Below are 13,448 nucleotides of genomic sequence, written 5' to 3'. Positions count from 1 at the left end.
GCTGGGGTGATGAAGAGGTTCTATACCTTGATCTGAGTGGTGGCTACAGGCGTATGATACAAAAAGTTTACTGACCTGTACATGTAAGATTTTATTTTTACTGTATGAAAATCATGTCTCAATAAAAATAATTTTTTTTTTTTGGTGGTACGCAGGGCTCTCACTGTTGTGGCCTCTCCCGTTGCAGAGCACAGGCTCCGGACACGCAGGCTCAGCAGCCATGGCTCACGGGCCCAGCCGCTCCGCGGCATGTGGGATCTTCCCGGACCAGGGCATGAACCCGTGTCCCCTGCATTGGCAGGGGGACTCTCAACCACTGCACCACCAGGGAAGCCCCAAAATAATTTTTTAAATAATGAGGACAGATAGAGGCTAAGATACACCAGTAAAGGCCTTAAACATCAATACAAAAAGCAGTCTCCCTTCCTGTTTCTTCCTTACTAGCCATGCTGCAGAGTCTAGAATCACTCCACTCAGGGTTCTAGATCCATTTATTTTTTTAAATACCACTCCCAACTATGAATCTTTTATTCTAGCTCTATCAAATTTCTTGCCACTATACAAAATGTGAAAATACCATGTGCCCACCTTTTTTTTCTTACTGAGATTGCCTATCTCTTTTTTTTTAATTTAATTTTTTACTTTATATTGGAGTATAATTGATTTACAATGTTGTGTTAGTTTCAGGTGTACAGCAAAGTGGTTCAGTTATACATATACATATATTCACTCTTTTTCAGATTCTTTTCCCATATAGGTTATTACAGAATATTGAGTAGAGTTCCCTATTTCTGGTGACCAATCACTGGAATGCTTCAGTGGAGAAATACTAAATTTGAAAGCTGCTAAGTCACCAGTGACAGCAAAAGGCCCATATTCTACACACCACCCAGTATAGGCTAAACATTGCCCATTAAACCATGACATGATGCTTTCTAATCCCTTAGAATTTACTTCAGTCTTACTGAAAGAGGTCTCAAAAGCCAGAAGGTTTATCTAGACATACAGTGCTATCATATGTAATTTTTCTGCACACATTGAAAGGAAAATATAAGCAAAATAAATTGATTAATATAGTCTTGAAACTCCTTCATAGACAGAGTCTTGTCTTTCAAGAGCATCATTGTGCAGGACCTTTTAAAAGAGTGCTCCCCACTCTTGTCTCTGGGAATGTCTCCCCAGCCTCTGACAATGGTGCAATCTGATGCTTGTATTTTCTTTCTTTTTTTATTATTAATTAATTAATTTTAATTTATTTATTTTTGGCTGCGTTGGGTCTTCATTGCTGCGCGCGGGCTTTCTCTAGTTGCGACGAGTGGGGGCTACTCTTCGTTGTGGTGTGCGGGCTTCTCATTGGGGTGGCTTCTCTTGTTGTGGAGCACGGGCTCTAGGCACATGGGCTTCAGTAGTTGTGGCACGTGGGCTCAGTAGTTGTGGCTTGCGGGCTCCAGAGCACAGGCTCAGTAGTTGTGGCACACGGGCTTAGTTGCTCCGCGGCACGTGGGATCTTCCCAGACCTGGGCTCGAACCCATGTCCACTGCATTGGCAGGCAGATTCTTAACTACTGTGCCACCAGAAAAGTCCCATGATGCTGATATTTTCTTGATCTCACAGAAGGGGTCAATGGAAGGTTTTCAGATGACAACCTAGGTTCTTATTCCTTCCTCAAATGGTCCTGAAATGCTCTGTGGACTGAAACGTTGAGGCTACAGATGTTCAGTCAGGTCCCCAAGAATAACAAGCAAGTCTGCACACACACAGGAGAGAACAACCACCACATGACCATGTGGCTAGCAGGGACTGCACCATGCCACCAGATGTGACACCCACAATTTCAGAGACATGAATACAAAGCACCTTGTCCTAAGTCACAGTCAATAACTTGAGTGGCTGGGGCATTTTGCATATGCCTTAATTCTCAACAGGATGATCAGCCTGAGGTCAGAGAAGAATCATTTCATTTGTATCTCTAAAGCTATACTTGAGGGCTTCCCTGGTGGCGCAGTGGTTGAGAGTCCGCCTGCCGATGCAGGGGACGCGGGTTCGTGCCCCGATCCCGGAAGATCCCACATGCCGCAGAGCGGCTGGGCCCGCGAGCCATGGCCGCGGAGCCTGTGTGTCCGGAGCCTGTGCTCCGCAACGGGAGAGGCCACAGCAGTGAGAGGCCCGCGTACAGCAAAAAAAAAAAAAAAAAAAAAGCTATACTTGAGTTGTACCTAAAGAAAGAATGGAGATTCAGAATGATCTGAGGTTAGAAAAGAGTAGTTCAACAAGTTGACATGGTCCCCACCTAAATGGGGATGGCCTGCCCAGTCCCCCTGTGGTGGATATTTTCCTGTAGAGGAGGTGGGAGCCTTCAGCAACCAGACCTGGATCCTTCAAGCCATTCAGATCATCCAACCATGCCCCTTGCTCTGTTTCCATGTTCATAAGCAAAATTTGAATTATGATTAGGTGCTCTCAGTAGGTTTCCTAGGAGAAAAGAATACACAGAGTGGATGGTAAGAATTACCTATCCACAGCATATTCCGGTTTCTCATTGTAAATCAATCCACTGGCATCCTGGCTTATGGGACAGTTGCATGAGTTTAGCTAGTGGGAGTCCACCTGAGCCGTGACCACCACTTGGACATGCTGGCAGAAATCAACTTGATCACGCTACCCACCTCCAACTCTTCACACCTCCCTTGGTCCATGCCCTTTGCCACGTGACCTTGCAGTTCCCCTCAAGAGAGGAGGAGCATATCTCCCTGCATCCTCGACACTGGGCTTGGTTGTATGACCTGCTTTGGCCAACAGAAGCAGTGATGAGGGCACTGGCCTTAAAACTGCTTGTGCAGTGGGATTTGTGTCCTAACGCACCTCTGTCACCGCACGAGAAAGACACATCCCAGAGAGCCCAGAAGGCTGAGAGGCACGTGCACACCTGAACCAGCCCAGGTCTGGGAGCCACGTCCAGATGAACTCCAGCCAACCTGCAGACATGACCGCGAGAAGGAAACACTTGTGGTTGTACGCCTCTGAGTTTGGGGGCGCTTTGTGAAGCAGCACCATTGAGATGACAGCTGACTGATACACCTTCCCAGCCAGTCTCACTTTGGCTGCCACAGTGCCACCATCAACACGCTGTCACCCCACCTGGAGCTCTCGGGAGCCCAGGGCTCTCTGTCCCTCTGGGTCTCGGGCAGCTGGGTAGGCCTCCCGGAGCTGCAAACTTTTCCCAATCCCCTTTGACTGTCCCTGTCTCCAAGCTTCACCTTGTCTGGGACTCCAGAAACTGAAAATCCTTCTTCCCCCTTGGACTGGATCCTCCAGTGTCACCTCTGCACCACCTGGACTCCTTCCTCCACCTCCATCTTGTCCTCCTCAAGGCTTTCTCTCTGCTGCCTTGCTGCACTGTCCTCTCCCCATGCCCCAGTTCCCAGCAGGCTTGGAGGTCACTGTCAGAGTGCAGGGTCATTAGGCAGCCTCCCTTCTGGGGGCCATTTCTAACCCCTACACACACTCCCTTAGAAGTTGGTCTCATAACTGGATATGCAGCGAGCATCGGGTGAGAAAAGTGAAGGTGGAATTTCTGCTGAATTCAGGGTACCCCACACCCAGCGTCCTAGTAGCCTGTGCTGTGCTTTCAGCCCCACCTATGATTGTGACGGCTGCAAACAGAAGGTAAGATGACCACGGTAGCCAAAAGGCCTGTGAGAACCATAGACTACATCACTTGCGAACTGACTGATCCATGTGCTGTGTCCCATCTGGAATCCAGCCAGAGTCCACACCAATGACAGGATGCACAGCATTTCTCCTTACAAACCATCTCTCTTAGGAGAAATGACAGCCTCCCTGAGCCAGAAGGACGTGCGGGGACAGTGAATAGTCCCCTCGTCCTCGGGGGCCTCACTCGATTCTGCATCTGGCAAAAGGAGAGCTGGGGGATGGGGTTAGCTACACAAGACCTGCTCAGAAAATGAAACCAAGTGAGGGTTCTCTTAATGTTAGTTTATGGGGAAAGTAATCAATGATGATGTGGGATTAAGCAAATGTCAGTGGCCTTTGTCCCTGGGCACATTTTTCCGCAGGGCCGGGCTCAAAGCTCCCCAGGGGAGGCTGTGCCCACAGCACGGCCACTTTCAGAGAACTTTGAAATTTACTTTCATGACGACAGTCGCTTGTATAAAACTCAAAATAGAGGCAGGAGGAGATTCAGGAAGAAGGAACTTGTTCCTTTCTGATAAATCACAAGGAACAAAGAGGGAAAACTTGGATCTTTAAAAAACTGTTTTTTCTAGCCTCATCGATGAAACTTCACATTTTCTGGAGGCTGCTGTTTTGAGGCATTAAGAAACTTGTATTTTAATATAAAAACCACACAACCCTTGCTTTTTCTGTGCTGTGCCATTATATGACTCTTGGCAGACTTAAAATTCTTCCTTTTAAAACGATTTCCTTTTGGAGGTCAGCTGAAAGGCCGGTTCAAGCACCACACTGATAGAACTGAACTCTTAAAAGCAGCCATTATGGGTCCCAGTAGAAAAACACTCCGTGGTGCCAGGCTTCCGAGACATCAGGCTCAAACGTGGCTTTGTGTCAATGCAGCTGGATCCACAGGCGAAAAGTTAAAAGACTGATTTAAAAATGTTTCCACTTCTGGAGGCCCCTCTCCCTGCAACTTCGATGCCGAGCAGAAGCAAAGATCTGGGGTAGGAGGATGCTCCTTGTGTCCCGGGATGCCTGTGGACGGAGTTCCCTTGCCCAGACCTCGCCCGTTTTCCATGCTCTCTCCGTAGATCCCAGCGGGCAGGCACCCACAAGTGCCCTGAGAGTTGGTGAGCATCGAGGTCCAGAAGGAAAAGTCATACCTTTCTGACTGTTTATATTTCATTGACAAAATCTTAAAACCATTTATTCATTCTACAGACAAGATGAGCTCATAGGGAATCAGAATTTTTTTTTTAATTGGCAAAATCTGGTGTTTTAAGGACATGCAGCTTTAATACAGCTTAAGCTTTTTTTTTTTTTTTTTTTTTTTTTTTTCTTTTTGCGGTATGCGGGCCTCTCACTGTTGTGGCCTCTCCCATTGCGGAGGACAGGCTCCGGACGCGCAGGCTCAGCGGCCATGGCTCACGGGCCCAGCCGCTCCGCGGCATATGGGATCCTCCCAGACCGGGGCACGAACCCGCATCCCCTGCATCGGCAGGCGGACTCTCAACCACTGCGCCACCAGGGAGGCCCCAGCTTAAGCTTTTAACATCCACTGAATTCTGTCCCCTTAAAACTCCCCCACGTGGCCAGGAGCTTGACTTTTCTCCCTGCACGATACTCCCAAAGGTAGTGACCATTGTACAGAAGGGATGGACAGTAAGATAGGAGTTACAGATGCTTGGGGCAAAAGCCAAATGATCTGGATGATTTAAATGGTTGACCACTGGTGGAGCACTAAAAAACTGGTTTCATTCTTGTTAAAAGATAAACTGAAGCATATCAAATCGTTTACGAGTTTATTGGAGCAAAAATCGATTCAAGTCGGGCAGCACCCGATCTGGCAGGTACAAGGGGGCTCCGAGGAGCTGTACAAAATGAAAGACTTCCCCAGGCAGAGGGAGCAGGAACAAGGAAGTTAAACCAGGTAAAAAAGTGGGTTGTTTATTGTAAGGTCACTTTCCTTTAGGGGATGGCAGGGGACAATCAGGTAAGTGACCTCACTAGCGCTAATCACGCGATTCCTTGACTGGTTTAAGATTCCATTTCCGGGAGAGCTGAAACTGTCATTAACTCGGTTTGGTGATGTTGGGCTTCATTTGGGGGCCTGTTGTCTTGTTTTTAATACTCTTAAAGTGGGAAGAGGATGGTCACTGATTGACAAGAGCAGACACACATCTTTGGCTCTTTTTAAGACCCCTCTTTAGTGTACATATGCACAAATATGCCAATTATACATAAAGAGCCTGATGTATTTTCAAAAATTAGCACACTAACTTATTTTACAAAATAGAAATAGACTCACAGACATAGAAAACAAACTTACAGTTACCAAAGGAGAAGGGGTGAGGGAGGGATACATTAGGAGTTTGGGATTAACAGATATACACGACTACATATAAAATAGATAAAAAACAGGATTTACTATATAGCACAAGGAAGTATATTCAATATCTTGTAAAAACCTATAATGGAAAAGAATCTGGAAAAAATATATGTATAACTGAATATACATACAGAATATACATACTGAATATGTGTACTTTGCTGAACACTTGAAACTATATTGTAAATCAACTATACTTTAATAAACAAAAAAGTAAAAAATAAATAGGTAAAATTAATCTCTATTTACCCAACACATCTAAAATATCATTTCAGCATGTAATCAATATAAAAAATGAGATATTTTCTCTCTCTTCTATACTGTGTTCCAAAGCCTGTGTGTTTCACATCTCCATTCACTGTAGTCACACTCAAGTGCTGGACAGTCCTATGTGGCCAGGGCCCACTATGTTGGACAGCACAGTTCTGGAACACCCTCTGGCTCTCGGAACCCGGAGCTCCAGCACCTCCACCCCCGGCTCAGCCCCCTGCCAGCCTGGGCTCCTCCTCTTCAACTGCATGTGCCATTCGGCATAAGCTTCCCTGATTCTTTAAAAATGTGAATAGAAGAATCACGTTCAGAAATCTTACAACTTTTATTTGTAACATCCCTGGGACAAAAAAGTGAAAGAACTGCTTATACTCACAGCTTTACAGGAAAAGGCAGAATGAGTTGATGGGGAGCATCAGACCCCTTTAAACCTTGTCAGGGGGAAACGATGCTCATAAACAAGCTAAAATAAACAAACACTAAAGGCGTCAGACGGACAGAAGGAAAAGAGGACTTGATGAGCATCCCTTCAGAGTATCTTTGGCAATTCAGCCGTGTGATTATTCTATTTAGCAATAAAAGAATGTTGACTGCAGGGCAAAGCACGAATTTAATTTTGGTTTGCCTAGTGTTACAGAAACAAACAAACAAAACTAAATAGCTGCCACTATTTAAAAATTAAGACATACCACTTACCAATGAATTTCTGGCATCTTTCGAAAAATGACAAGGGCTGAGAACACAGGTTGGGTGGACGGAACGGCAGGTGCCTCTCGCCCACAGACGGCGTGTGTGCTCTCTAGCGGGCCACAGTCCCCATCCTTCCGGGTCATCACACACCAGCCATGCACCTGTTTACATGATTCCCTGTTTCTGAGTTTGTACCTCTTCAGTAGACATAACTTTGAGACACCAAGATAACTTTTTGGAAGAATGACAGGCTAACGTTGAAAGCAATGCAGTTACATCTTATTGGCAATGGGGAAAATTTTAGCAGGAGTAAAAACTATTATTTATCAGGTTTATATTCTAGTGGTTTCAGTCTTGAGGGGCTTTGATCCTTTAGCTTATATATTGGTAGAATAGTTGGTCCCAGATTCAGAGGCAAGTGATTTTTTTTTATCCTTTAATTATCCGAGATGATATAGTGTCTATAGGCAGCTCCCAAGGGCACACAATTGCGATCACAAACTCTTTCCAATCAATCTCACTGGTCAAACTGGAAAAACACTCCACCGACATCATTTTTAGAGTTATTCTCTCTTAAATTATTACGGCCTTGGAGTTTGACACACTCGAGGATTTAAATATGATTGACAATCAGGAAACAAACAGTTTTGTCTTTTGGCATCCCCATTTCAGCTATTTGTTCCCTGAATCTTATTTATTTACCTTTGTCATGCTGCATTAAGTTATAGTTCATGAGCCACAGCACTGCATGTTTTACAGAACTATGAAATGTGTTCTTTATAAAGTCAACATCTTTTACGTGAAAACATTTTGAGGGCTGAAAGTTACTTTGTCAGAATAATTTTCTACTTCTAACCAGAAGTTCCTCTCAAAAGAACTCAAAGAAAGTGACTATTCTTCAATATGGCTTGCCATTTTGCTTTGGACATGCTGGTGGGGTGTGGTAGCATAAGGCTGACTGGATCTGTCTTTGACTAGCTGGACAGTCTACAAAGGAGCAGCCTCACCCCTCTGAGCCTCAGTTTCCCTGTATTTAGCATGGGGTAAGGCCTGGAGTGGCCAATTCCTACATTACTTATTTACCAGAATTCCTTTCTTCAATTCACCAGGAAAGGGCAGAGCTGCCTTGCTGATGGGGGTGGGTGTGAGGTTGTTGTCTGGGACCCCCACCCACCCCTCCTCACAGGCAGCCGTGGCTGGTCTGAACACAAGTGGCCGAGTGACACGCTCATTCCTCTTCCTCTTCCAGGCAGCAGAGTTTCTGAACCAATCATCAAAATGGCCTAGGGCAGCACAGCAGCCTCACAAAAATTCCCCATCACCTCTGTCAGGTGCCTGAACAGCCCTGGACCATCTGGTGATCCACTCTCCCTCACGCCTTTCTGCTATCTGAACTTCACCCATCAAGAGCTTCTCAAGCCCTACCTCCCTCCAGAAAGCTTCCTCAAACACCTGGGGCTATCCTACCCCCATCTTACTTCTCCCCGGGTCCCTTCTCCACCACGGAGCACTGACGTTCCAGGGACCTTAGTGCAGAATCGACCAACGCCCCTGACAGAACCCCACACGGAGGAGGGACAGGGGGCCAGCCGAGCACCTCCACGGTGGGCCCAGAGCCTCCCCTTGATTTTCGACTGTGGGAGGCTCTCAAAGGTTTTGACCTTTGAAAAGGTCCCTTTCACCACACAATAAGCCCCTTTACAATGAGGAAACATCACTGTACCATCGGATCATCTTCCAAAGTGAACATGAACACTTGTAGAAGACAAAGAGGAGGCTCTGCTTCTATGGGTCAGGTCATCATTTCAACAGTGGCCTTTTTATTCTGTAAGCTGGCACACCCTATGAGGCTGCACTGGTTACACCCAACTCTAGGTTAAGTTATAGATTCACTTCGCTTCAGTGGAGCTGAAAGAACAAAGGCCAACTCATGTTCAAGGCAGTGATGCCAAACAGTCATAATAAAGTCCTTTTGAAAAAGTCCTTACGTGTTATGTATGAGGGACTGGATATAGCCCATTCGATCAAATGCGCCCAAAAGAACAGACATCTTTTAGGGAATGAGAGGACCCAAAGAAGAAAGGAGAAAGTGGTGCACAATCTCCACGTCGGAGATGATGGTAAGTCCTGAATCTGACTTACCTTTCAACAAAATACCTTGACCAAATTTTAAGATTTTTAACTTGTGAGTTCCTAGAAAGAAAAGCCATCTGTTGCTCGATTGCTTTGGACAAGTCCAGGCACGAGAAGATGCCCAGGACAGGACCTTGGAAAATGTGCACAGAAAAGGCTCGGTCAGGCCCCAGGACTGTGTGGATTTGAGGCTGGTCACTCGCTACCCATCATGGACAGAGATGCTCTCCCAGCAATTCAGGGTGTGACTGGACGTGTAAAGACACCTTCTTAATTATCAGAAGGATTTTTGGGTTGGACTCAGGGGCATGGAGACTTAGCCTTGAGAGAGGCCTGTGAATACGCTGTGTCAACAATTACAAAACATTCCTGGGGACTTCCCTGGTGGTCCAGTAGTTAAGACTCCGTGCTTCCATTGCAGGGGGCATGCGTTGCCTCCCTGGCTGGGGAACTAAGATCCCACATGCCTTGCAGCGTGGTCAAAAATGAAGTAAATAAAACATTTCTGTAAACTGTGGGGAGGGCTCTCTGTGGAGAGGAAATGATGATGTCTGTTTGTATGCTAAAATCAAAACAGAACAGGGCTGTCTCTTCGTTTCAGTTTGTGTCTCTCTAGACATTGCCTGCTCCGAGTCACATAAGGGAAACTCAGGCACCTGCTGAGGAACAAACACCAAATCGCAAACTCCTGCCCAAGTAAGTGCTGAGAAGCCTGACCACTCTCTTCTGATGGGTGGCGCCAGGGGAAAGCCATGGAGACGGGAGCCATGAGATGTGGATGTGGCCGGTTCCACTGTTGCAACCTTGGACCAGGCATGTTCTCTATGAGTTTTGGTCCCTTTGTTCAAGAAATTTGAGGTTGAAACTGCTAGTACTGAACAACTAGCTTTTAGTGTTTTTATTCCCTTGATTATAGAAAGAATACATGCCCACTGTAATAATCCATGATTCATTCAGAGGATGGGTGGAAAGGGGAAAACCCTGCGGACTGCAACACACCAAAGGTGGGGAGGGGCAGGGGGACGGGGAAACAGAGATACGAGAAGAAAGCCTAGGGGAGCAGCCAGGGCCGAGGACTGAACTAGAGCCTCCAGGAGGAGGCTGGAAGGAGAAAAGGGACCAGGGCTTTCTCTCCTCAAACACTGCTCATGACACAGCAGACTGAGTAGCTGAGCAGCCGCTGGTAGAGGAAAAGCATTAGGCCAGGAGCCAGGAGACATGTCTGGCTCCATTGTGGAACTGGTTTTGTGACTTTGGGTGGGTGACTGAACCTCCCCTGAGTTTCCATTTCCTCATCTGTAAAATGTAGGCAATGGTTCCTACTGCAAAGTGTGGCTGGGAGGGTAAAATGGATTAGCTCTTGAAAGCTGCAGGCAAGCTCTGAGCGTCTACACGGCAAGTCATTCTCACCACGATGGAAAGGAGGCCTTCCCCCACCTTGGCCTTTGTTTTATTTCCTTCATAAGTATTTGGGCAGCTACAGACCCACAGAAGGGCCTGTGTGCACAGAGCTTTTCTCACTGGTTATTGTGTTCTTCCCGTGGAGACTGCGTGGTGATGAAGCCAAGGTTAAAGCAGACCTGGGGTGAGAACGAGCAGCACGGCACATCAACGAGGTGGCAAGCACAGGCCAGCGCAGGATGGGACTTGGGCCCTTCCCACCGAGAAAACAACCTCAGCCCACAGTTCCTGCTGGACTCCTGCTCTTAATAAACAGGTTGGTCCACCTATGTACAGATTAAAAAGGATCGCAGAGGCATGCCAAGCTGAGCAGCTTGTGCTGTCAGGCCACTGGGAGGAGTTACAGGGACTAGCAGAGGATTGGGTGAGGTCTCCAGGGGTCCAGTGTATGGGATTGCGTGGCATCCCTGGCGTCAGAGCTACACCCAGAGCCACAGCCCACACAAGAGAAACAGGCGCTGGCAGCTGGGTGTGCCCAGATCTGCCAGGTCATCCAGTCCACTGTGGCCACAAACAATGCCAAACTTCCTCAATAGACTTACCCACCAGGCCTTTGGTTTAGATCTTACCACATTTGGGACTGTGATTTCCCCAGACAAGAAAGAGACGTGAAAGGAACAGCCAGCAGCAGATTCCAGGGTGATGCCCACGGGGAAGGGAGTGGCCTCAATGACAATCTGACCCAAGTGCTGTGAAACTCCCTGCCCTTTGCAACCACCCACTGTCCCAAAGGCCCCCACTCCATCTTCATCTCCTTCCAGTGCTAAATTGCCCATGGATGCATTCCCCCCCGCACTGTTTATTTACTTAATTTTTGCTCAAAACATCTTTTTTCTTCTATCTGATTTAAAAGGCAATTGCATAAAACTGTAATTATAAAACTGTGTTGGTGGGCTTACAGTATATAAAGATATATTTTTTATGACAATATTAGCACAAAGGAGAGGAAACAACTATACAGAAGCAAATCTGTTATATATATATATAAATAATTTATTTTTGGCTGTGCCACTTGGCATGTGGAATCTTAGTTCCCCAGTCAGGGATCAAACCCACACTCTCTGCAGTGGAAGCACAGCATCCTAATCACTGGACCGCCAGGGAAGTCCCAAAGTTGTTATACATTATTTAAATTAAGTTGGTATTAGTCCAAACTTAATTGTTACAAATTAATATGTTAATTGTAATCCCCAGGGCAAACACTAAGAAAATAACTAAAAAAGAAACATAACAAGGGAACTAAAATGGTACACTAAAAAGTCTCTATTTAATATAAAAGAAGTCAACAGTGTAGGAATAGAGAAACAAAAAGGCATAAGACATATAGAAAACACATAGCAAAATGGCAGATGTAAACCCTACCTTACCAGTAATTATATTAAATGTAAATGGACTAAACACAGCAATAAAGCAGAGATGGGCAGAAGAAAAAAATTTTCAATGATCCAACTATACGCTCTCTGTGATGGTTAATTTTGTATGTAACTTGACTGGGCTAAGGCATGCCCAGAGAGCTGGTAAAATACCATTTCTGGGTCTGTCTGTATAGATGTCTCCAGAAGAGATTAGCATTTGAATATGCAGACTGAGTAAAGAAGATCACTTTCACCAGTGGGGATAAACACCATCCAATCTGCTAAAGGCTTGAACAGAACAAAAAGATGGAGGAAAGGCAAATTTGCTCTCTCTGTTTGAGTCAAGATATTCATCTTCTCCTGCCCTCAGAGATTGTTGCTTCTAGTTCTTGGGACTTTAGACTCACACTGGTACTTACACCCCCACCCCCCAATCTCCTGATTATAGGGCCTTTGGACTTGGGCTTACGTCACTGGTTCCTCTGATTCTCAGACTTTTGAGCTTGGACTGAACTGAACCACTTGCTTTCCTGGTTTCCCAGCTTACAGACTACAGATTGTGAGACTTCTTAGTCTCCAAAATACTGTGAGTCAATTTCCTATAATAAATCTTTTCATATATTTGTATCTCTGTCTCTGCCTCTGTATCTTATTGGTTCTGTTTCTCTGGAGAACCCTGACTGATACCCTATCTGTAACAGATTCACTTTCTCTTCAAAGACACAAACAGCTTGAAAGTAAAAGAATGGAAAAAGTTATACCATGCAAACAGTACCCATAAGAGAGCTGGAGGGGCTATCCTAATATCAGACAAAATGGACTTTAAGACACAAATTGTTACTACACAAATAACGTTTATAAGGATAACAGGATCAATCCAGCTAACAACAGAGCCTCCAAATACATGTAGCAAAAACTTACAAAATTGAAGGGAGAAACAGAAATTCAACAAAAATAGCTGCAGACTTCAGTGCCCACTTTTAATAATGAACAGAAGAATTAGAAAATGAGCAAGGAAATAGAAGACTGAATGGCACTAGGAACCAACAAGACCTAACAGATATCCATAGAACGTCCCACCCAACAGCAGCAGGATACACATGCTTCTTAAGTACATGTGAATGTTTTCTGAGACAGATCATATCTTAGGTCATAAAACAAGTCTCAACAAATTCAAAAGGATTAAAATTACACACAGTATGTTCTCTGACAACAATAGATGAAATTAGAAATCAACTGCAGGAGAATTAGGAAATTTCCATGTATGTGGAAATTAAACTATGCACTCAAATAACCAACAGATCAAAGAAGAAATTAAAAAGGAAATTAGAAAATACTTTGAGATGAATGAAAACAAAAACACAACATACCAAAATTTATGGGATGCAGCTAAGGTAGTGCTTAGAGGGAAATTTACAGCTGTAAAATGGTTATATTTAAAAGACATTAAGACTTC

General features: G+C 45.3%; 1 protein-coding gene across 2 annotated transcripts in view; it reads right to left on the bottom strand.

Annotated features, from left to right (window-relative positions):
• Positions 1-13,448, bottom strand: part of RIN2 (Ras and Rab interactor 2) — a 235,323-nt gene that overhangs the window by 141,310 nt on the left and 80,565 nt on the right. The window lies entirely within an intron of this gene.

Source organism: Mesoplodon mirus (genome assembly GCF_964341445.2).
Source record: "Mesoplodon mirus genome assembly, chromosome: 15".
NCBI lineage: Eukaryota > Metazoa > Chordata > Mammalia > Artiodactyla > Ziphiidae > Mesoplodon > Mesoplodon mirus.
The sequence above is the reverse complement of the archived record's forward strand: the minus strand, read 5'-3'. Positions and strand labels throughout refer to the sequence as shown.